General features: G+C 48.0%; 1 long non-coding RNA gene across 1 annotated transcript; it reads right to left on the reverse strand.

Annotated features, from left to right (window-relative positions):
- Positions 1-1,385: 1,385 nt before the first annotated feature.
- LOC119957456 lies at positions 1,386-18,687 on the reverse strand. Its single transcript, XR_005458807.1, has 4 exons — positions 18,607-18,687; positions 15,301-15,391; positions 8,858-8,975; positions 1,386-1,535 (listed from the first exon to the last, which is right to left on the reverse strand). It is a non-coding gene; the product is annotated as an uncharacterized LOC119957456 (long non-coding RNA).
- Between the last annotated feature and the right edge of the window lie 2,655 nt (positions 18,688-21,342).

Here is a 21,342-nt window from a genome sequence, read left to right on the forward strand (position 1 = left end):
GTATTCTGCTTTCCTCACCCCAGGCAGAAGAGATCTCCACGCCATGAAGAGGACGGTGAATGTTGGTTTTTAAAACTATTCTCTGTGTCATTAAGGGACAGCAGGATTGTTATTGGTGTTTTAAGACAATCAGCAGAGCAAGGGTTGGTGATCCAAGGTATGACGTGGAGAGTTACATGGCAGCAGACTGTGGAGACAGCAACAGTACTGTCCGTACCTGGGATCTGTGTATGGTTCTGGATTAACTATAAATGGTTTATGTTTAAACCTTCACATCTCCAAAGGAAGGAACACATAGGGACAACATGTCCAGGTACAGCGTGAATGCTTCCCATCAATTTCTCCTCCGGCCGACTTGGCTTCAATTTCTTTCCCTCTCCTTGGGCAGAATTCTTCCAACGGGAGCCAAAGTGCCGACGCCGGAGTGAAAACCGGAGAATTTCACTCCGCCGTCGGAGGCCGCTCCTCGTCCCCTACTCTCCCACCCCCAGGGGGCTAGGAGCGGCGTCGCGTCAGTTTCATGCGCCGGGCCTTGGCGCCCGCGTCAAAGCGGCGCAGCGTAAATCACGCGGCCGGCGGCGCTTAAATGACATCACCCGCGCATGCGCAGATTGGCCGGCGCCAACCCACGCACGCGCGGTTGCCGTCCTCCCTGCTGGATTGATCTCGCGGGGCGGCGGAGGGAAAAGAGTGCATCCTTTAGAGACGCCGGCGCGCTGATCGGTGGGCACCGATCACGGGCCAGACCCCCACTGAGCACCCCCCCGGTGTTCGGTCCTCCCCCCCCCCTCTCCACAGTCCGCACACGCAGCGTTCGCGGGCTGTTCACGCCGGCAGCGACCAGGTGTGGTTGGCGCCGGCGTTAACCCGTCGGATTGGGCAGGCCGCTCGGCCCATCCGGGCCGGAGAATCGCCGCTCGCCTGTTGGAAACGGCGAGTGCCGATTCTCCGAGCGGCCTGTCGTGAAACGCAGCACGCCGTTTTGGGGGGGGGGGGGGTTGGAGAATCGCGTGGGGGTGCCAGGGCAGCGTGGCGGGAATCGCCCGGCACTCCAGCAATTCTCCCACCCGGCGTGGGGGTCGGAGAATCGTGCCCCGTGTCTGTCTGTGTGGTTCTGGATTCTGATCAGTGAATCATTCTTTATCCTTGAAGGCTTTCAGCACTCAACCTCCCAAAGACCAATGGGTCGCCCATCCACATAGACAAACTCAGACATTCTCACACCCACTCTCTCTGCATTGTGCCCTCACACACACACTCTCTCTCTCTCTCTGTCACACTCTTTTATATTCTCAATTCGACTCTCTTGCCTCTCCCTGGCCTGCACGCTGAAACACACACAAACATTTCTTGTTGAAATGAGAGACGAGATTTGAGAATTTAACCACTGTGAGATATCTTTTTTTTATTTCCCAACAATGATATACTCCCCACATTGGATGGAAGAATCATTCTTCAGATGGACACTGTAGCGACAGTTCTGACGGTCAAAAACTGCGATACAGTCATCTGACAAACCAGATGGTCTGCCGTACCTGCCGACACAGAGGAATAAGGCATCAGAAATACCCCGGAGGTAATGACCACAGTTCCCCTGTACAGTTTCACTGGACAATTTCACCAGCGACTCCGATCAAGTGAACAACCAGAATTGAGAAAATTCCTTCTTTACCCACAATGCACCAGCTGCACCCTGAGAAGCCAATTACAGATGGGCAAAAGCAGAGAAGGGATTTATCATGGGCCATCTCCACCTTTACTCCATGTTCACTCATTCTCCATCTCCACCTCTCCATCTCCACCCTCCCTCCATCCCCACTCTCCCTCCATCTCCACCCTCTCTCCATCTCCACTCTCTCTCCATCTCCACCCTCCCTCCAACCCCATCCTCCCTCCATCTCCACCTTCTCTCCATCTCCACTCTCTCTCCATCTCCACACTCTCTCCATCTCCACACTCTCTCCATCGCCACCCTCCCTCCATCTCCACACTCTCTCCATCTCCACCCTCCCTCTGTCTCCACCCTCTCTCCATCTCCACACTCTCTCCATCTCCACCCTCCCTCCGTCTCCACCCTCCCTCCGTCTCCACCTTCTCCGTCTCCACCCTCTCTCTGTCTCCACCCTCTCTCCGTCTCCACCCTCCCTCCGTCTCCACCCTCCCTCCATCTCCACCCTCCCTCCATCCCAACCCTCCCTCCATCCCCACCCTCCCTCCATCTCCACCCTCCCTCCATCCCCACCCTCCCTCCATCTCCACCCTCCCTCCATCTCCACCCTCCCTCCATCTCCACCCTCCCTCTGTCGCCACCCTCCCTCCATCCCCACCCTCCCTCCATCTCCACCCTCCCTCCGTCTCCACCCTCCCTCCGTCTCCACCCTCTCTCCATCTCCGTCTTCCCTCCATCTCCACCCTCCCTCCATCTCCACCTTCCCTCCATCTCCACCCTCCCTCCATCTCCACCTTCTCTCCATCTCCACCCTCCCTCTATCTCCACCCTCCCTCCATCTCCACCTTCTCTCCATCTCCACTCTCTCCATCTCCACTCTCTCTCCATCTCCACACTCTCTCCATCCCCACCCTCCCTCCATCGCCACCCTCCCTCCATCTCCACCCTCTCTCCGTCTCCACCCTCCCTCTGTCTCCACCCTCCCTCCATCGCCACCCTCCCTCCGTCGCCACCCTCCCTCCATCTCCACCGTCCCTCCGTCTCCACCCTCCCTCCGTCTCCACCCTCCCTCCATCTCCACCCTCTCTCCATCTCCACCCTCCCTCCATCTCCACCCTCTCTCCACCTCCACCCTCCCTCCATCTCCACCCTCCCTCCGTCTCCACCTTCTCTCCATCTCCACCCTCCCTCCGTCTCCACCCTCCCTCCGTCTCCACCTTCTCTCCATCTCCACCCTCCCTCCATCTCCACCCTCCCTCCATCTCCACTCTCCCTCCATCTCCACACTCTCTCCATCTCCACCTTCTCTCCATCTCCACTCTCCCTCCATCTCCACCCTCCTTCCATCCCCACCCTCCCTCCATCTCCACACTCCCTCCATCTCCACCCTCCCTCCATCTCCACCCTCCCTCCATCTCCACCTTCCCTCCATCTCCACCGTCTCTCCATCTCAACTCTCTCTCCATCCCCACCCTCCCTCCATCTCCACCCTCTCTCCACCCTCCCTCCATCTCCACCCTCCCTCCATCTCCACCTTCTCTCCATCTCCACCCTCTCTGCCTCCATCTCCACCCTCCATCTCCACCCTCCCTCCATCCCCTCCCTCCCTCCATCACCCTCCCTCCATCTCCACCCTCCCTCCATCACTCTGTCTCCATCAGTTCAGTCTCTCCCCTTTTGCATCTATTTACTTTACCCATCTACACTCCCTCTTCATTTCCACTCTCGCCTGATCTTCACTATCTCTTCCGACACACCCTCGGTAGTTTTGCGCCCTCTTTTAATGTGCACCCTCTCTCTCTTGTGGCTATCTGTGCAGGAGTGTGATTCTGCACATCAGAATACTGTCATTCTCCTCCCTCCCCACAGTCCCATTCCATTCCCCTACAATCCCCGCCTCTCTCTTTTTGATGGCTTTGTGTGTATGTTGCTTGCAGTGTACGGGCTGCTGAGGTATTTTCTATTCTATTATCCTGCCGGGTGCCCAGAAAAGACCTGATGTTCCCAAGGGGGCCGGGTTAGCTCATTTTACTGATGCAGAGCGAAGCCAGCAGCGTGGGTTCAATTCCCTGCACGGCTGAGGTTATTCATGAAGGCCCCCGCCTTCTCATCCTTACCCCTCGCCTAATGTGTAGAGTCCCTCAGTTGAAATCACCACCAGTCAGCTCTGTACCTCGGAGGGGAAAGCAGCCGATGGTCATCCGGGACTGTGGTGACTTATCTTACTTTACGTTACCCATGGGTAAACTCTGCATAGACTTTTCCTGATAGCAACGTGGCTTCACCAGCAAGGAATGTGTCATGTCATCCTTGGGCTTGGTATCACTTTTGCCAATGAGCAGAAACAGCACAGCTCTGATATATCCAATCTTTCTACCTTTGTATAAATGTTCCCATGTGTCTCGTCTCTCCAAATGGACCCACGCTGCGCTTTCGCAATACCTGCTGCGTGATTGTTGGCTTCGTGCTTTTGGAACAAGGTGCCGTGGTGAACAGTGGTCGTTCAGCCTTTTAGCAAGCACAAGGAAAAGATGGGGCCTCACGGTAGCATGGTGGTTAGCATCAATGCTTCACAGCTCCAGGGTCCCAGGTTCGATTCCCGGCTGGGTCACTGTCTGTGTGGAGTCTGCACGTCCTCCCCGTGTGTGCGTGGGTTTCCTCCGGGTGCTCCGGTTTCCTCCCACAGTCCAAAGATGTGCGGGTTAGGTGGATTGGCCATGCTAAATTGCCCGTAGTGTAAGGTTAATGGGGGGATTGTTGGGTTATGGGTATACGGGTTACGTGGGTTTAAGTGGGGTGATCATTGCTTGGCACAACATCGAGGGCCGAAGGGCCTGTTCTGTGCTGTACTGTTCTATGTTCTATGGTGAACCGTTTTAGATCTCGCTGCATGGCATTAGACAATGTTGAACCCGATCGCGGACCGTAACAACAGCACAGCGTTCGAGAGTGTTGTCATTTGAAGAGTGCGCTGACCTCAATGGGACAAGGCCGGCCGGTTAGACTGGAACGAAAGGTCGGTGACAACAACAACAACAGCAGCCGGACAAGGGCTTCCCTCAAGATGGAAATGCTCCCGACGCAGTCAAGGTCTATTCCCTCGAAACGGAAAGGGAGGACAAATAAATCCAGATCTCCCTGGATGAAAAAGGGGATAGAAATTAAGATGAGGAAGAACTGGTGTCTGGCAGAGAACCAAGCAGAACACAGAAAGTTCAGAGGGGAAGTGGGAGAGGATATTAGAGAAGTGAAGAGGGATTATGGGCAAAGACTGACAGCCAACGTGAAGGGGAATGCCAAACTCTTCTGGACATGTATGTATCTGTAGGTATATAAATAATAAAAAGGTGGTAATTGGGCAAGGAGAGGAGATCCAGGACCAAAAAGGGAATGTACACATGAGACGGCACATAGCTGACGAATATTCCTGGGCCTCTGACAGAAATCTTTGTGTGCTCATGGTGAGATCCCAGAGGATTGGAGGATAGCCAATGCTGTCCCGTTATTTAAGAAGGGTTGCAAGGATAATAGGACAATGAGCTTGACGTCAGTGATAGTGAAATTGTTGGAAAAGATTCTCAGAGATAGGATCTGTGCACATTCGGAAGTGAATCGTCTTATTAGTGACAGACAGCATGGTTTTGTACGAGGGAGGTCATGTCTCACTAACTTTGGTTGAATTTTTTCAGGTGAAAAAAATGATTGACGAGGGAAAATGATTGTCTGCATGGACTTTAGTAAAGCATTTGGTAAGATCCCTCATGGCAGGCTGGTGCAAAAGATTAGATCACTTGGGGTCAGGGGTGAACGAGCTGGATGGATCAAGAACTGGCTTGGCCATTGAAGACAGAGGGGAGCAGTGGAAGGGTGTTTCTCCGAATGGAGATCTGTAACTAGTGGTGTTCCGCAGGGATCAGTTCTGGGACCTCTGCTCTTTGTAATATATATGAATGACTTGGAAGAAAATGTAGCGGGTCTGATTAGCAAGTTTGCGGATGATACTAAGATTGCAGGAATTGCAGGTAGTGGTGAAGAGTGTCAGAGAATACAACAGGATATAGATAGGCTGTAAAATTGGGCAGAGAAATGGCAGATGGAATTTAACCTGGAGGTGATGTATTTTGGTAGATCCAATTCAGGTGGGAGCTATAAAATAAATGGCAGAACCATCAGGAGCATAGAGACACAGAGAGATCTGGGCGTGCAGGTCCACAGATCCTTAAAAGTTGCAGCACAGGTGGAAATGGTGATAAAGAAAGCATATGGCATGCTTGCCTTCAGAGGACGGGGTGTTGAGTATAAAATGTCAAAAATTACGTTCTAATTATATAGAATGTTGGTGAGGCCACATTTGGAATACTGTGTCCAATTCTGGTCACCACACTACCAGAAGGACGTGGAGGCTTTGGAGAGAGTACAGAAAAGGTTTACCAGGATGTTGCCTGGTATGGAGGGTATTAGCTACGAGGAGAGATTCAATAAACCGGGATTGTTCTCCCTCGAGAGACAGAGAACATAGAACATAGAACAGTACAGCACAGGCCCTTCGGCCCTCAATGTTGTGCCGAGCCATGATCACCCTACTCAAACCCACGTATCTACCCTATACCCGTAACCCAACAACCCCTTAACCTTACTTTTTAGGACACTACGGGCAATTTAGCATGGCCAATCCACCTAACCCGCACATCTTTGGACTGTGGGAGGAAACCGGAGCACCCGGAGGAAACCCACGCACACACGGGGAGGACGTGCAGACTCCGCACAGACAGTGACCCAGCCGGGAATCGAACCTGGGACCCTGGAGCTGTGAAGCATTTATGCTAACCACCATGCTACCCTGCTACCCTGCTGCCAGACGGAGGCTGAGGGGCGACCTGATAGAAGTTTATAAAATTATTAGCGGTATAGATAGGGTGAATAGTTGGAGGCTTTTTCCCAGGGTGTAAAGGACAATTCCAAGGGGGCCCGGTTCAAGGGGGGAAAGGTTCAGTGGAGATGTGTGGGGGAGGGAGATGATGGCCTGGAATGCACTGCCAAGTGAGGTGGTTGAGGCAGATACGTTAGCGACATTTAAGACTTATCTGGATAGGGACATGAACAGACAGGGTTTGGAAGGATACAGGCGGTTGATCTAGATAGGACACGTGATCGGCGCAGGCTTGGAGGGCCGAAGGGCCTGTTCCTGAGCTGTATTGTTCTTTGTACTAAATTTGCATGTTTCTTTACCAAGGAGGGAGCTGTGACCCAGACCATGGTGACAGAGGAGGAGACTCAAAAGGGTTCACAGTTAATAAGGAAAAGGTGTTGAATAAGCTGTCGGCACAAAAAGTGGAAAAGACACGGGAACAGATGGGATGCATCCGAGGATATTGAAGGAAGTGAGAGTGGAAATTGCAGGGTCGCTGGTCATAATCTGTCCATCAGCCCCAGACTTGTGTGGGCGGGGGTGGGAGGGTGTCAAAGGACTGGAGAAATGAAAATGTTCAGTCCGTTTAACTTCAGTGGTGGGGAAGCTTGGAGAAACAATTATTCGCGATAGAATTAGTCACCATACTGAAAAATGTGGTTCGATTCGGAACAGCCAGCATGGAGTCCTTAAAGGGAAATCGCGTTTAACCAACTTGCTGGAGTTTTTTGGGAAAAATAAGAGAAAGGATCGATGAGGGTAAAGCTGTTGATGTGGTGTACCTGGACTTTCAGAACGCATTTGATATAGTGCCACAACAGACTTGTGGGAAACGTTACAGCTCGTGGAATAAAAGGGACAGTAGCAACATGGATACAAAACTTGCTAAGCAATGGGAAGCAGAGAGTAATGGTCAATGGATATTTGTCAGGCTGGAGGAAGGTTTGTTGTGGTGTTCCTTCGGGGCTGAATTAGGATCATTGCTTTTCCTGACATGTATTAATGATCTTGATCTTGGTGTACAGAGGACACTAACAAAATTTGAGGATGATACAAAACTGAGAAGGATTGTAAACTGTGACGAGGACAAAATAGAACTTCAGGAGGGCAGAGACAATTTGGTGGGGGATGAAATTCAATGTGGAGAAGTATGAGGTGATGTATATTGGTAGGAAGAAAATGGAGAGACAATACAAGATGAAGGATAAAATTTTTAAGACGTGCACCTGGGTGGAGATGTGCATCGATTATTGAAGGAGGCAGGACAGGTGGGAGGAGCAATTAATAAAACTTCTCGTGTTCAAGTCTATTATAGCAGCATAGAGTATTGGAGCAAAAAAGTCACGCTGAATGTATACAAGACACTAATGAATACTCAGCTGGAATATTGGGAACTGTTCTGAGCACTGCTCGATGGGAAAGGTGCGAACACATTGGGGAGAGGGCAGGAGAGGTTTACGCGGATGGCTCTGGGGATGAGAAACTTCAGTTATAAGGATCGATTGGAAAGGTTGGGACTTGGAGGGAAGAAGGTTAAGAGGAGATTTTATAGAGCTGTCCCAAATCACGAGGGGGTTGGACAGAGTGGAGAGGAAAAACTGTTGGGTTTGTAAAAGGATGAAGCACGAGAGGGCACAGATTGAAAGTGATTTACAAAAGAACCTCCTTTCCACCGTGCGGTCCAGTGGGACCTGAGACACGTTCCTGAAAGATATCAGGAACAGCACCCAGGAATGATAATCCCACAGATCACTGTGAACAAAGACACCCTAAGACAAGGTGACCCTTGCACGATTTGGGCGGGCCTGCAGATTACCCTCTCCACTTAAGACACTGAGATTCATCAGTCCCACACACGCATGTCATGGGAACTGACCATGGACATGTATTGGAAATCCTTCCAATTCTTTGGAAATGGGAATAAAGTGTTTTAATAAGAAAGGGGATGTAGTCTTCTGTCTTCGCAAGATAACAGAATGACATGATCAGAGGGAGTGTGTCTAACGTGACCCAGTCTTGGTTTGCCTTTTGCCTGTGAGCAGAGCTCTGACCCCTTCATTCATAATAAATGCTCTCATGTTCCGGGTCTCGATGTGTGGACCCTCAACGTGGGAACGCAATCCCTTCTGTGGGATTTCTTTCTGCGATGAGAACAGCACGACAGGACTGACCTCCAGGTCTGGCTGTTATATCAAACCCACTTTGTGCTTTCATAAGAAGGATCAAGGCAGGAGCACACAACGGACTGACTCCAGGTGGAGTAGCAGAGAATCACTTACGTTGTGCAGCATGACATTAATTCAGCGGAGCACTCACACCTCATGCAGTCAGAGTTTTTCCAGGTTTCACCAGCTGCATGCCAGGTGCCATCAACATCATCTCTACATGTCTTTGTTACTGGAGCGAGAGTGAGTGAGAGAGAGAGAGAAAGAGAGAGAGGTTAGGCTGTCACTGTCACATCAAAGTCTGAAGAAGTATAATGAGGTATGTCAAATTCACATTCATCTGGATTTGGTTCGTCACTTTGATTAGAATCATTAAAAACTCCTCCTTTTTCTCTCCTTCCCTTTCAAAGTACCTTTTAAGCATATTCACATGACACACTCGGTGTGTCTTACTTCTATTTGGTGGTTTTAACCACATAATTCACCTCACTTAATTTCCTTTCAATCTGAAAAGGTCCACAAAATCTTGCTTTTAAAAGTTCACCTACCACCGGTAAAAATACTAAAACTTTATCTCCACAGGCAAAACTACGAACTTTGGATTTCCTGTCTGCTACCCGTTTCATCACATTTTGTGCAACTTTCAAATGTTGTCTAGCCAATTCACCTGCTCTATTTAATCGTTCCCTAAAATTTGACACGTAATCCAATAGAGTAATTTCCGATTTCTCACTCACCAATTTTTCCCTAATCAATTAAGTGGTCCTCTTACCTCATGCCCAAAAATTAGTTCAAAAGGACTGAATTTGGTTGATTCATTAGGTGCATCCCTAATTGCAAACAGTACAAATGGAATTCCTTTATCCCAATCCTCTGGATAATCTTGACAATAAGCCCTCAACATTTTCTTTAATGTCTGATGCCACCTTTCTAACGCTCCCTACGATTCTGGATGGTACGCAGTTGATTCAAATTGTTTTATTCCTAAGCTATCCATAACTTCTTTGAATAACCTTGAGATAAAATTGGATCCTTGATCCGGTTATATTTCTGTGGGTCACCCATATCGAGTAAAGAATTTAAGTAATTCCTCCACAATCTTTTTAGCTGTAATGTTATGTACTGGAATGGCCTCTGGAAACCTAGTAGACACATCCACATTGTCAAAAGATATTGATGCCCACTTTTCATTTTAGGAAGCGGTCCTACGCAATCAATTAGGACCCTTGTAAAAGGTTCCTCAAATGCTGGAATGGGTATTAAAGGCTCTGGTTTTATCACCGCTTCAGGTTTCCCTATCACTTGACATGAGTGACATGATTGACAAAATTTTACTACATCTTTATGTAGTCCAGGCCAATAAAAATGTTTGTGTATTTTAGCTTGAGTTCTCCTTATTCCCAAATGACCTCCCATTGGTAATGTGCAACTCGCAACACCTTCTTTTGATACCCTACCTGCAATACTACTTGATGACCTTTTGCACACTTTTCATCCACCTGCATAAGTATAGGTCTCCACTTTCTCATCGAGATATTACTTTTACAGTAATAACACTCTGGTATACACTCAGGTTCCTCTTCCGTGTATGATTTCTGATAAATTCGGTTTATTTCTACATCTTTCATTTGTAACTCTGCCAATTTCCCTGGACTAAAAATATCCGCCTCATCCGCCACCTGTTCTTCTTCTTTTTCAACCATCTGATCAAAAATAATTTCTCATAATTGCACTTCAACTTCATCTTCACTCTTTGGTTTCTCCTCTTCTCTTAACCTGTGACTTTGTGACCTCATTACTACACAATCTGGAAAAATCCCAGGATATTCGTCCTTCAACACTTCAGTTGTCAGGTTTTCCACTGGCTTATCCACCACAGTAGGCATCACTCCTACCTGCGATCCAGCTATATCATTACCCAAGATAAACTGTATTCCTGGATAAGATAGTTTATCTATTACTCCTACTACCATTTCACCACTCTTCACTGGACTTTCCAACCTTACCTTATATAATGAAACACTACTCCTCTCACCCTGAATTCCACATATTACCACCTTTTCTGGCAACATTCTTCCCAAACTACATAACTCCTCATCTCTTACCGTTAAAGATTGACTAGCCCCCGTATCTCTTAAAATTGTGACTTCTTTACCTGCTCCTCCTGATACACATGAGTAAACTTTACCCATACAAGTAAATTCTTTAAAGAGACCTGGCGCCTTCTTATCAATCACCTCTTGATTAGGCTGTACAATCTTTTACACCTCCTTCGCTTCACTTGGGCTTTCCTTTACCACTTTAAATAACTCCACTGTCTTATCCTGTTTTACCACATCAGCCTTCCCAGTGCTTTTCTTCAACCACCAACACTGTGACTTTACATGGCTTAGTTTATTACAGTGAAAACATTTGAAACTTTTCATGTCTCTTCCACCCTCCTGGATTTCTTTTTAATCTGAGGTACACTCCCCTTATTATCTCCCATCAGAACACCTTTACCTTTCCCACTTGAGTATTTCTCATCTACCCAGATTCTATCCCTCATCGGCCGAAACTGTTGAAAACCAAGCTTTGATTTAGTAACTAATTCATAATCATCTGCCATTTCTGCTGCTAATCTCGCAGTTTTAACCCTCTGTTCTTCCACATGAGTTCTCACTACATCAGGAATTGAATTTTTTAACTCCTCCCAAAATATAATTTCTCTGAGAGCTTCATACGTTTGATCTATTTTCAAAGCCCTTATCCACCTATCAAAATTACTCTGTTTGAGCCTTTCAAACTCCATATATGTTTGACCAAATTCTTTCCTTAAATTTCTAAACCTTTGTCTGTAGGCTTCAGGCACTAGTTCATATGCACCTAAGATGGATTTTTTCACCTCCTCATAAGTCCCAGATGCCTCCTCTGGTAGTGATGGAAACATTTCACTAGCCCTATCTACCAGCTTTGTTTGAATCAGTAATACCCACATGTCCTCTGGCCATTTCATTTGTTTAGCTACCTTCTCAAATGAAATGAAAAAGGCTTCTCCATCCTTCTCGTCAAACCTTGGCAATGCTTGGACATATTTAAATAGATCCCCACCAAGCCTTCGACTTTGACGTTCTTTCTCACTATTCTCATCACAATCATCCAACTCTACGTTTCCCTTTACGTCTACCAATTTCAACTGACTGTCATGTTTCATGGCCATTTTCTGAAGTTCAAACTCTCTCTCTTTATCCTTTTCCCTGATCTGTATCTCCCTTTCTCTTTCTTTTTGTTCTACTCGCGCCATTCTTTCTTTTCTCCTTTCTTCTCTCTCCTTTTCTTTTTCCTCTCTCTCTCTTTTTTCCCCTCTGTTTCGTATTCAAGCCACTTTAATTCTTTCTCATGTTCCACGTGTTTAATTTGTAACTGAATTTTTGCCATTTCCAATGAGTCAAACTGTATCTCAGGCAACTCTAAATGCTTAGCCACCGCCATAATTACCTCATCTTTTCACATTTTGTCAGGTAATGTTAACTGCAATGTTTTTGCCAAATCTAACAGTCTACTTTTAGTCTCTGTCCGTAAGGTACTGCGTGTGACCGTCTCCACCCCAAAAACTTCAGAGCCTCTGAAAGAGCCATTGTCCACAACACACTCCCTACTTAAACTGAAATACCACACCTGAAAAGCAACCACAATATGCTCACCCCTCACTGTCTTTAAATTCACGAAGCCAATCCAATAGATAGACTTTTATCCCCCTCGAGCCCCCATTTTGTTATGGGCCAGGGTTTAGAGAACCCCAAAGTGTATCATGGAGTTCACCTGACCCACACCTTTTAATAGATTGTGGTATGGGGAGCACATGGCCCACTCTACAGGTGTGGTACAGCAGAAATGGGAAAGTAATTTTTAAAGCAAAACAATGTTTATTCTCTGAACTCAAGTTAACCTTTTTAACACATACAGTGAACATCTTAGCAACCATCAATTCAAATACAACCCCCAAAGAATACAACACTAAGTAAACCTTAAGCTGTCCTTTTAACGTCCATAAGACTTTTTTAAAAACCTTTAAACAGAGGCACATTAGGTTAAAATCACTACTGAGAGCAGTTATTAGTTTTAAATCACCAAAGGATCGATTTACAGTTATTAGATTACAGAGAGAGAGACTAATACCCCTTCTGGCTGTGACTGCAGCTATAGAGCTCTGAAAATGAAACTAAAACACACCCTGCAGCAAACAGCCTAAAACAAAACTAAAAAGCTGACAGACAGCCCAGCTCCACCCATTTCTTTAAGGTACATTTCTTAAACATCCATTTCTTAAAGGTACTCTCACATGATGGGGGCAACAGAAAGCTACTAAAAAAAAGCTATAAAGAAGAGTAAGATAGGTTATGAGAGTAAACTTGCTCAGAACATAAAAACAGATAGTAAAAGTTTCAACAGATATATAAAACAAAAAAGAGTGGCTCAGGTAAATTTTGGTCCTTTAGAGGATGAGAAGGGAGATTTAATAATGGAAGATGAGGATATGGCTGAGGAACTGAACAGGTTTTTTGCGATCATCTTCACAGACACAAATAACATGCCTGTGACTGATAGAAATGAGGCTATGACAGGTGAGGACCTTGAGATGATAGGCCAATTAGCTTAACTTCAATAGTAGGGAAAATGCTGGAATCTATCATCAAGGAAGAAATAGCGAGGCATCTGGATGGAAATTGTTCCATTGGACAGACGCAGCATGGGTTCATAAAGGGCAGGTCGTGCCTAACTAATTTAGTGGAATTTTTTGAGGACATTACCAGTGCGGTAGATAACGGGGAGCCAATAGATGTGGTATATCTGGATTTCCAGAAAGCTTTTGACAAGGTGCCACACAAAAGGTTGCTGCATAAGATAAAGATGCATGGCATTAAGGGTAAAGTAGTAGCATGGATAGAGGATTGGTTAATTAATAGAAAGCAAAGAGTGGGGATTAATGGGTGTTTCTCCGGTTGGCAATCAGTAGCTAGAGGTGTCCCTCAGGGATCCGTGTTGGGCCCACAATTGTTCACAATTTACATAGATGATTTGGAGTTGGGGACCAAGGGCAATGTGTCCAAGTTTGCAGACGACACTAAGATGAGTGGTAAAGCGAAAAGTGCAGAGGATACTGGAAGTCTGCAGAGGGATTTGGATAGGTTAAGTGGATGGGCTCGGGTCTGGCAGATGGAATACAATGTTGACAAATGTGAGGTTATCCATTTTGGTAGGAATAACAGCAAACGGGATTATTATTTAAATGATAAAATATTAAAGCATGCCGCTGTTCAGAGAGACCTGGGTGTGCTTATGTATGGTTTAAAAGTGCAACAGGTGATTAAGAAGGCAAATGGAGTTGTGTCCTTCATTGCTAGAGGGATGGAGTTTAAGACTAGGGAGGTTATGCTGCAATTGTATAAGGTGTTAGTGAGGCTACACCTGGAGTATTGTGTTCAGTTTTGGTCTCTTTACCTGAGAAAGGACATACTGGCACTGGAGGGTGTGCAGAGGAGATTCGCTAGGTTAATCCCTGAGCTGATGGGGTGGATTATGAGGAGAGATTGAGTAGACTGGGACTGTACTCATTGGAATTTAGAAGGATGCGGGGGGGGGAATCTTATAGAAACATATAAAATAATGAAGGAAATAGATAGGATAGATGCGGGCAGGTTGTTTCCACTGGCAGGTGAAAGCAGAACTAGGGGGCATAGCCTCAAAATAAGAGGAAGCAGATTTAGGACTGAGTTTAGGAGGAACTTCTTCGCCCAAACGGTTGTGAATCTATGGAATTCCTTGCCCAGTGAAGCAGTTGAGGCTCCTTCATTGAATGTTTTCAAGGTAAAGATAGATAGTTTTTTGAAGAATAAAGGGATTAAGGGTTATGGTGTTCGGGCCGGAAAATGGAGCTGAGTCCACAAAAGATCAGCCATGATCTCATTGAATGGCGGAGCAGGCTCGAGGGGCCAGATGGCCGACTCCTGCTCCTAGTTCTTATATTCTTCTGTTACCACAATGAGCCCTCGGCCTATCTGTAGGTTGAACCCTCGTTTGTATTCGACAGCCAAGCTGCGACCCCTGGAGCAGGAGCTCGCTAGTTTGGCAAGGCGGAATATTGGCCCACTCCTTCTTGGACCTTCGGGGAAGAGGAGAGCGTGAAAGGTAATCCCTGAGGCAAAGCTCCATGTGGCTTGAATCATTTGCGTCAGTTCTCATGATTACCTCGTGATGCACAATCAATGACTACTAAAGCGAGGTTGTAGTACAACTGAAGGCTTTAATAAGCTAGATGTTTCCCCCAGCAGCTGAGGTACAGAAAGGAAGCTGCTGGGGTGGCACGGGCTCTTATACTCCGCCTTGCAAGGCGGAGCTACCACATAGGCTTGACCAATAGAAAACATACATTATCTACCAATGGTGTTCCAGCATTACTAGGTACAGTAATACCTCTACACAGACTACCACACCTCGTTTCCCCCCCCCCCCCCCCCCCCCCCCCCACACACCCCTTCCCAGATAGAGTGTAGAGATTGGAAAGGTTCAGTACTTACTTTTATATATTCCTTCCTGAAATGATTGATAGCAGTATGATTCTCCATAGTCCACAACCAGGAGCAGAAGAGCAACGCACACCAAGGACTTCTGTGGAGTTGGTGTCAGGAAGGAGGTAAGGGAATAAGTGGAGAATATTTTGAGGAATTCAGTCTGGTCAATCATGGTCAGACGTGAAAGATTTTTAAAATGTTTATCAGCTGTCCTTCTAGAGTATAAATATACTGCAAAAACAGTGGAAAATGCTTCATAATAGTGCAATGGCCGAAGCATTAGCAATCGGAACACAATGGTTTTGGTAACGTTAGTTAAATTAACCCAACACCAGTGTCTCCAGGAACAAAAGAAATAGATCCCAACTCCAATTAACCACCAGCCTTCTAATTGTACAGACGTGTGCCCAACATCGAAGGGGCCATGTCACCTGACCTCCACCTCGCTGCCCTGGTCAGGGTCACAGCAAAGGTCCCCTGCATTTCCTGCATTTATTGTCCTTCTCCCTCCGGACCTGGGAGGAACTGCTGAACATTGTCAGTGAGCTGGTTAATTTTTTTTTTTTTTTTTTTTAAATTTAGAGTACCCAATTATTTTTTCCAATTAAGGGGCAATTGAGAGTGGCCAATCTACCTGCTCTGCACATCTTTGGATTGTGGGGGTGAAACCCACGCAGACACGGGGAGAATGTGCAAACTCCACACGGACAGTGACCCAGGGCCGGGATTCGAACCCGGGTCCTCAGCACCGTAGGCAGCAATGCTAACCACTGTGCCACCGTGCTGCCCCGTGAGCTGGTTAATTAATGCTCACCGTCAACTGCTACAGGACATGGGACATTGCTGACTCCTGTTCTCCCGTCTCTGGGAGCACGAGCAGGTGTTTCCCACTCCGTAATCCCTCAATTACAGGGCGTTTACTCGGGAGCAGGTCTGGGAGCATTTCAGAGACACGGAACCAAATATTGTGTGTTCCAGCTGTGACTCCCAACTCTCTGTTCTGCCTGCTGAATGTGTCATCTCCCTCCAAAACAGGTATACCGTCTTTGATGCTGTTGAGGCAGATAGCTCACCAGGGGAAGGCAGCAGTAGCCAGGTTCATGGCTCCATGGCTGCGCAGGAGGGCAGGAAAAAGAGTGGTCCAGCTTTAGTGAGAGGAGATTCGATTGTAAGGGGAGTAGACAGGCATTTTTGCGGACACAATTGAGACTCCAGGAAGGTGTTGCCTCCAGGGTGCAAGGGTCCTGGATGTCTCAGAGCGGCTGCAGGATATTCTAAAAGGGGAGGGTGAACAGCCAGCTGTCATGTTGCATATAGGCACCAACAATATAGGTAAAAAGTGGGATGAGGTCCTACATACTGAATTTAGGGAGTTAGGAGTTAAATTAAAATGTAGGACCTCAATGGTAGTAATCTCGGGATTGCTACCAGTGCCACCTTTGAGTCAGCGTAGGAATGAGAGGATTGGCAAGATGACCGCGTGGCTTGAGAGATGGTGCCGGAGGGAGGGATTCAGATTGTTTGGAGGTTCTGGGAGAACTGTGACTATTACAAATCAGACAGTCTGTCCCGGGGGCAGGACTGGGACCAATGTCCTGGAGGGGTTGTTTGTTCGCCCTGTTGGGGAGGGTTTAAACTAATGTGGCAGGGGGATGGGAACCAATGCAGGAAGTCGGAGGGCAGTAAAGAAGGGATAGAAACAATGAGGAGAAAAGTGGAAGGCAGAGAAACAGATTGAAGTGTATTTATTTCAATGCCAGAGGCATGACGGGCAAGGGAGATGAATTCAGCATGGATAGGTACATGGGACTGGGATATTATACCTCTTACTGAAACATGGCTAAAGGAGGGGCAGGACTGGCAACTCAATGTTCCAGGGTACAGATGCGAGAGGAAAGATAGAACAGGAGATACGGCGGGGGTGGGGGGGGGGGGGGGGGGGGTTCTGATTAGGGCTGGTATCACGGCAGTACAGAGAGAGGATATATCCAAGGGTTCGCCCACTGAGTCTACATGGGTAGAACTGAAAAATAAGAAGGGGAAGTTCACTTTGATAGTCAGCGGGAAATTAAGAAGCAAACATGGTCCCAGGTTCGATTCCCGGCTGGGTCACTGTCTGTGTGGAGTCTGCACGTCCTCCCCCCTGTGTGCGTGGGTTTCCTCCGGGTGCTCCGGTTTCCTCCCACAGTCCAAAGATGTGCGGGTTAGGTGGATTGGCCATGCTAAATTGCCCGTAGTGTCCTAATAAAAGTAAGGTTGGGGGGAGGGGGGGGGTTGTTGGGTTATGGGTATAGGGTGGATACGTGGGTTTGAGTAGGGTGATCATGGCTCGGTACAACATTGAGGGCCGAAGGGCCTGTTCTGTGCTGTACTGTTCTATGTTCTATGTAAGATTACAGATAGCTCCGGAGAAATAGGGTGGTAATAGTTGGGGACTTTAACTTTCCCAACATTGCCTGGGACAGCCACAGCACCAGGGGTTTGGATGGAGAGACATTTGTCGAGTGTATTCAGGAAGAATTCCTCATTCAATATGTGAATGGCCCGACCAGAGAGGAGGCAAAACTTGACCTCCTCCTGGGAAATAAGGACGGGCAGGTGACAGAAGAGGGATCATTTTGGGACCAGTGACCATGATTCCATTAGTTTTAAGATAGCTATGGAGAATGATAGGTCTGGCCCAAAAGTTTAAATTCAAAACTGGGGCAAGGCAGGAACTTTCAAAAGTTGATTGGGGGGGGGCTCTGTTTACAGGCAAGGGGGCAGCTGGTAAGTGGGACTCTTTCAAACGGGTGTTAACTGGGGTCCAGGGTGAGCACATTCCTCTTCGAGTGAAGGGCAAGGCTGGTAGAAGTAGGGAACCCTGGATGACTCGGGATATTGAGGCCCTGGTCAAAAAGAAAAAGGCATACGACATGCATAAGGATCAAGTGGATCCCTTGAAGAGTATAGGGTTGGAGTGGAGTTAAGAGAGAAATCAGGAGGGCATTAAGGGGACATGAGATTGTCTTGGTAGATAAGGCAAAGGAGAATCCAAAGAGTTTCTACAAATACATAAAGGACAAAAGAGTGACTAGGGAGAGGGTAGGGCCTCTTAAGGATAAACAAGGTCGTCTATGTGCGGATCCACAAGGGATGGGAGAGGTCCTAAATTAATATTTCTCGACAGTATTTACTGCTGAGAAAAATCCTGTAGAGGACACCCTGTAACAAATACAAGTGTTAATGCAGGTCACCTCACCAAGAATATGTTGCCAGATCAATAATCCCTCATCAGTATAATCTTACTCAGACACACACACCCACACATACCAGACTCAGCCCAACGATACACCTTTGCTGTCACCGAGAGGGCGATTTCTGTTCGGTTCTGTTGGGTGTTGTGGGTTTTTATACTTCACTTTGAAGGTTACAAAGTTCAAGTTGTCTTGGTCCGCAGTGATGTCCACGTCAGCACCAACCATTGGCCGGTCGTCAAGGTCACTGATCCGATATCTTCACGCTGATACTGAGGCCAATAACCTCTGGGAGGTCAGCCAATGAGTAAAGACCACAACACGGGTCTGTGCGGAATCTGTTCTTTCTCCCCCTGTGTGCGTGGGTTTCCTCCAGGTGCTCCGGTTTCCTCCCACAGTCCAAAACGTGCAGGTTAGGTGGATTGGCCATGCTAAATTGCCCCTGAGTGACCAAAGAGGTGAGGTGGGGTTATGGAGATAGGTTAGAGGTTTGGGCATAAATCGGGTGCCCTTTCCGAGGGCCGGTGCAGACTCGATGGGCCGAATAGCCTCCATCTGCACAGTAAATTCTATTCTGTGAAAACAACAGGCACCTGCTCAACTCTTAGGTGAAAATAGTGTCTCAGGATCTGTAACGTAAACATGTGAATGTGGCCTGGGCCTTGGCTGAACGTGTGGTCTGCCAGTGCCTCACTCCTTCAGGACTGGCTAATCACACCCAGAGGAGGAACCTTCCAATCTGAGCTGAATGTGAGCCGGGGTGAGGGTGGGGGGGAAAGTCATTGACCATCACTGGTGTAGTGAGGTCAGAGGTCCTGCCACTGACTGCTGCTGACGTCAATGTCACTGGCTGTTAGTTCTATCCACTGACAAACATCACAGTTGACAATTGCAGGCTGGTGCAGTGCTGTGTACCAGTGTGAGTGAGCCCGAGTCAGGAGAGCTGAAAATGGAGCACGACTCAGAAACAAGGGTCTTTCTCCTCAGTTCCCTGATTGCTCAAGGTGTGAGGACTGAGTAACTCTGAACTTCACTGGTAACAATGGCCGTCCATTATGTATTTGTGTGTCTGTGAGAGCCAGGGCCTTGATGCTGCCTCCTCCTCCTCTCTTGACGTGAGAGCTCTCCCCCCTCAATGCTTCAACTTTCTGTGCCAGTTTGTCCAGGAATGGCTCCAATAGCCAATGGCAGACAAGTCGTATCCTCTCTGACATTTAGCGGCCAAATTATTCCCAACGTTTGGAAACGAGGTTGGGTGGAATTCTCCCATGCCTCTGCTGATGGCACAGTAAGAAGTCTTCCAACACCAGGTTAAAGTCCAACAGGTTTGTTTCAAACACGAGCTTTCGGAGCGCAGCTCCTTCCTCAGGTGAATGGCGAGATATGTTCCAGAAACATTTATATAGACAAAGTCAGAGATGAACATAGAACATAGAACAGTACAGCACAGAACAGGCCCTTCGGCCCTCGATGTTGTGCCGAACAATGATCACCCTACTTAAACCCACGTAACCCGTATACCCATAACCCAACAATCCCCCCATTAACCTTACACTACGGGCAATTTAGCATGGCCAATCCACCTAACCCGCACATCTTTGGACTGTGGGAGGAAACCGGAGCACCCGGAGGAAACCCACGCACACACGGGGAGGACGTGCAGACTCCACACAGACAGTGACCCAGCCGGGAATCGAACCTGGGACCCTGGAGCTGTGAAGCATTTATGCTAACCACCATGCTACCGTGAGGCCCCGATGCCTGGACAATGCTTGGAATGCGAGCATTTGCAGGTAATCAAATCATTACAGATCCAGGGAGAGGACTGAAGGGGGCCTGGGACAGATAATTCAGGGGGGTGTCACAGAAACCGCTCACCCCACGGCGCAAAACGATAGTGGGATCTTCCCCTGCCTCGGCAGACTGGGAAACCCGCTGGAGGCCGGCGCCGAACTGGTTTGCATCCTGCTCATGGGATTCAGAACTCCATGCGCCCCCCCCCCCCCCCCCGACCCACCCACCAACACCAGCACCCTGCTCTCCGTGATGTCAGCAGGTCTGGAACATGTCTGGAGCAACGTGGCATGAGGAATTTGGGACTTACCTGTAGAATGCTTGGGTCTGCTTCTGGAGTTAGGGGGGGAGGCTGCCAGCAACCCTGGACTATCAGAGTAGTGGAAGGGCTCGGGGGCAGGAGCATCAATCTGATGGACCTTCCTGCTTCGGCGTTGTCGAGGACATCCATTTTTTTTCCTGAAGGTCCATCTTCTCTCTTCAGCGCTGGGCTGGTGGTGCCCGGTAAACATGACACCCAGATGTGTTGGCGGGATTGACGGTCAAACCACAGAAAACAGGCGAAAACCACCGGGTGCTTAATTAATTAGGCCCTCCACAATAACAAGCACTCCCTTGTCCCCACCCCAACCACCGGACCTTGTCCCGGGTGGGAGAATTCTGCGGAACAGGAAACTCCGGTCTGTGTTTACAGATCAACTCCCATCCTTGTCCCGCTCGATACTTTCTCCTGATATGGAGATGTGACGTGGGCTGGTTGTTGTGACATGAGATAAGCTGTGTTGATATGGGACGTCTGCGTTCACCGTTACTGCAAAACATTTCTGTTTGCCAATAGAAAGAGCTTGTGAGCCCTCTAAACTCGCCAAGCAACACGTCGCTGAGGTAGTTGGCTGGCTTTCACGGCAGTTCCAATTTCACCAACCAGACTGTCTGACTAGTGAGAGACTGGAGACACTTGCTCTCCCCTTCTCCTCTGAAACGGAAACTCACCCTCTTCCCGTGCTGTCTGATCTGT

The sequence above is a fragment of the Scyliorhinus canicula genome, chromosome 26 (genome assembly GCF_902713615.1).
Source record: "Scyliorhinus canicula chromosome 26, sScyCan1.1, whole genome shotgun sequence".
Classification (NCBI taxonomy): Eukaryota; Metazoa; Chordata; class Chondrichthyes; order Carcharhiniformes; family Scyliorhinidae; genus Scyliorhinus; species Scyliorhinus canicula.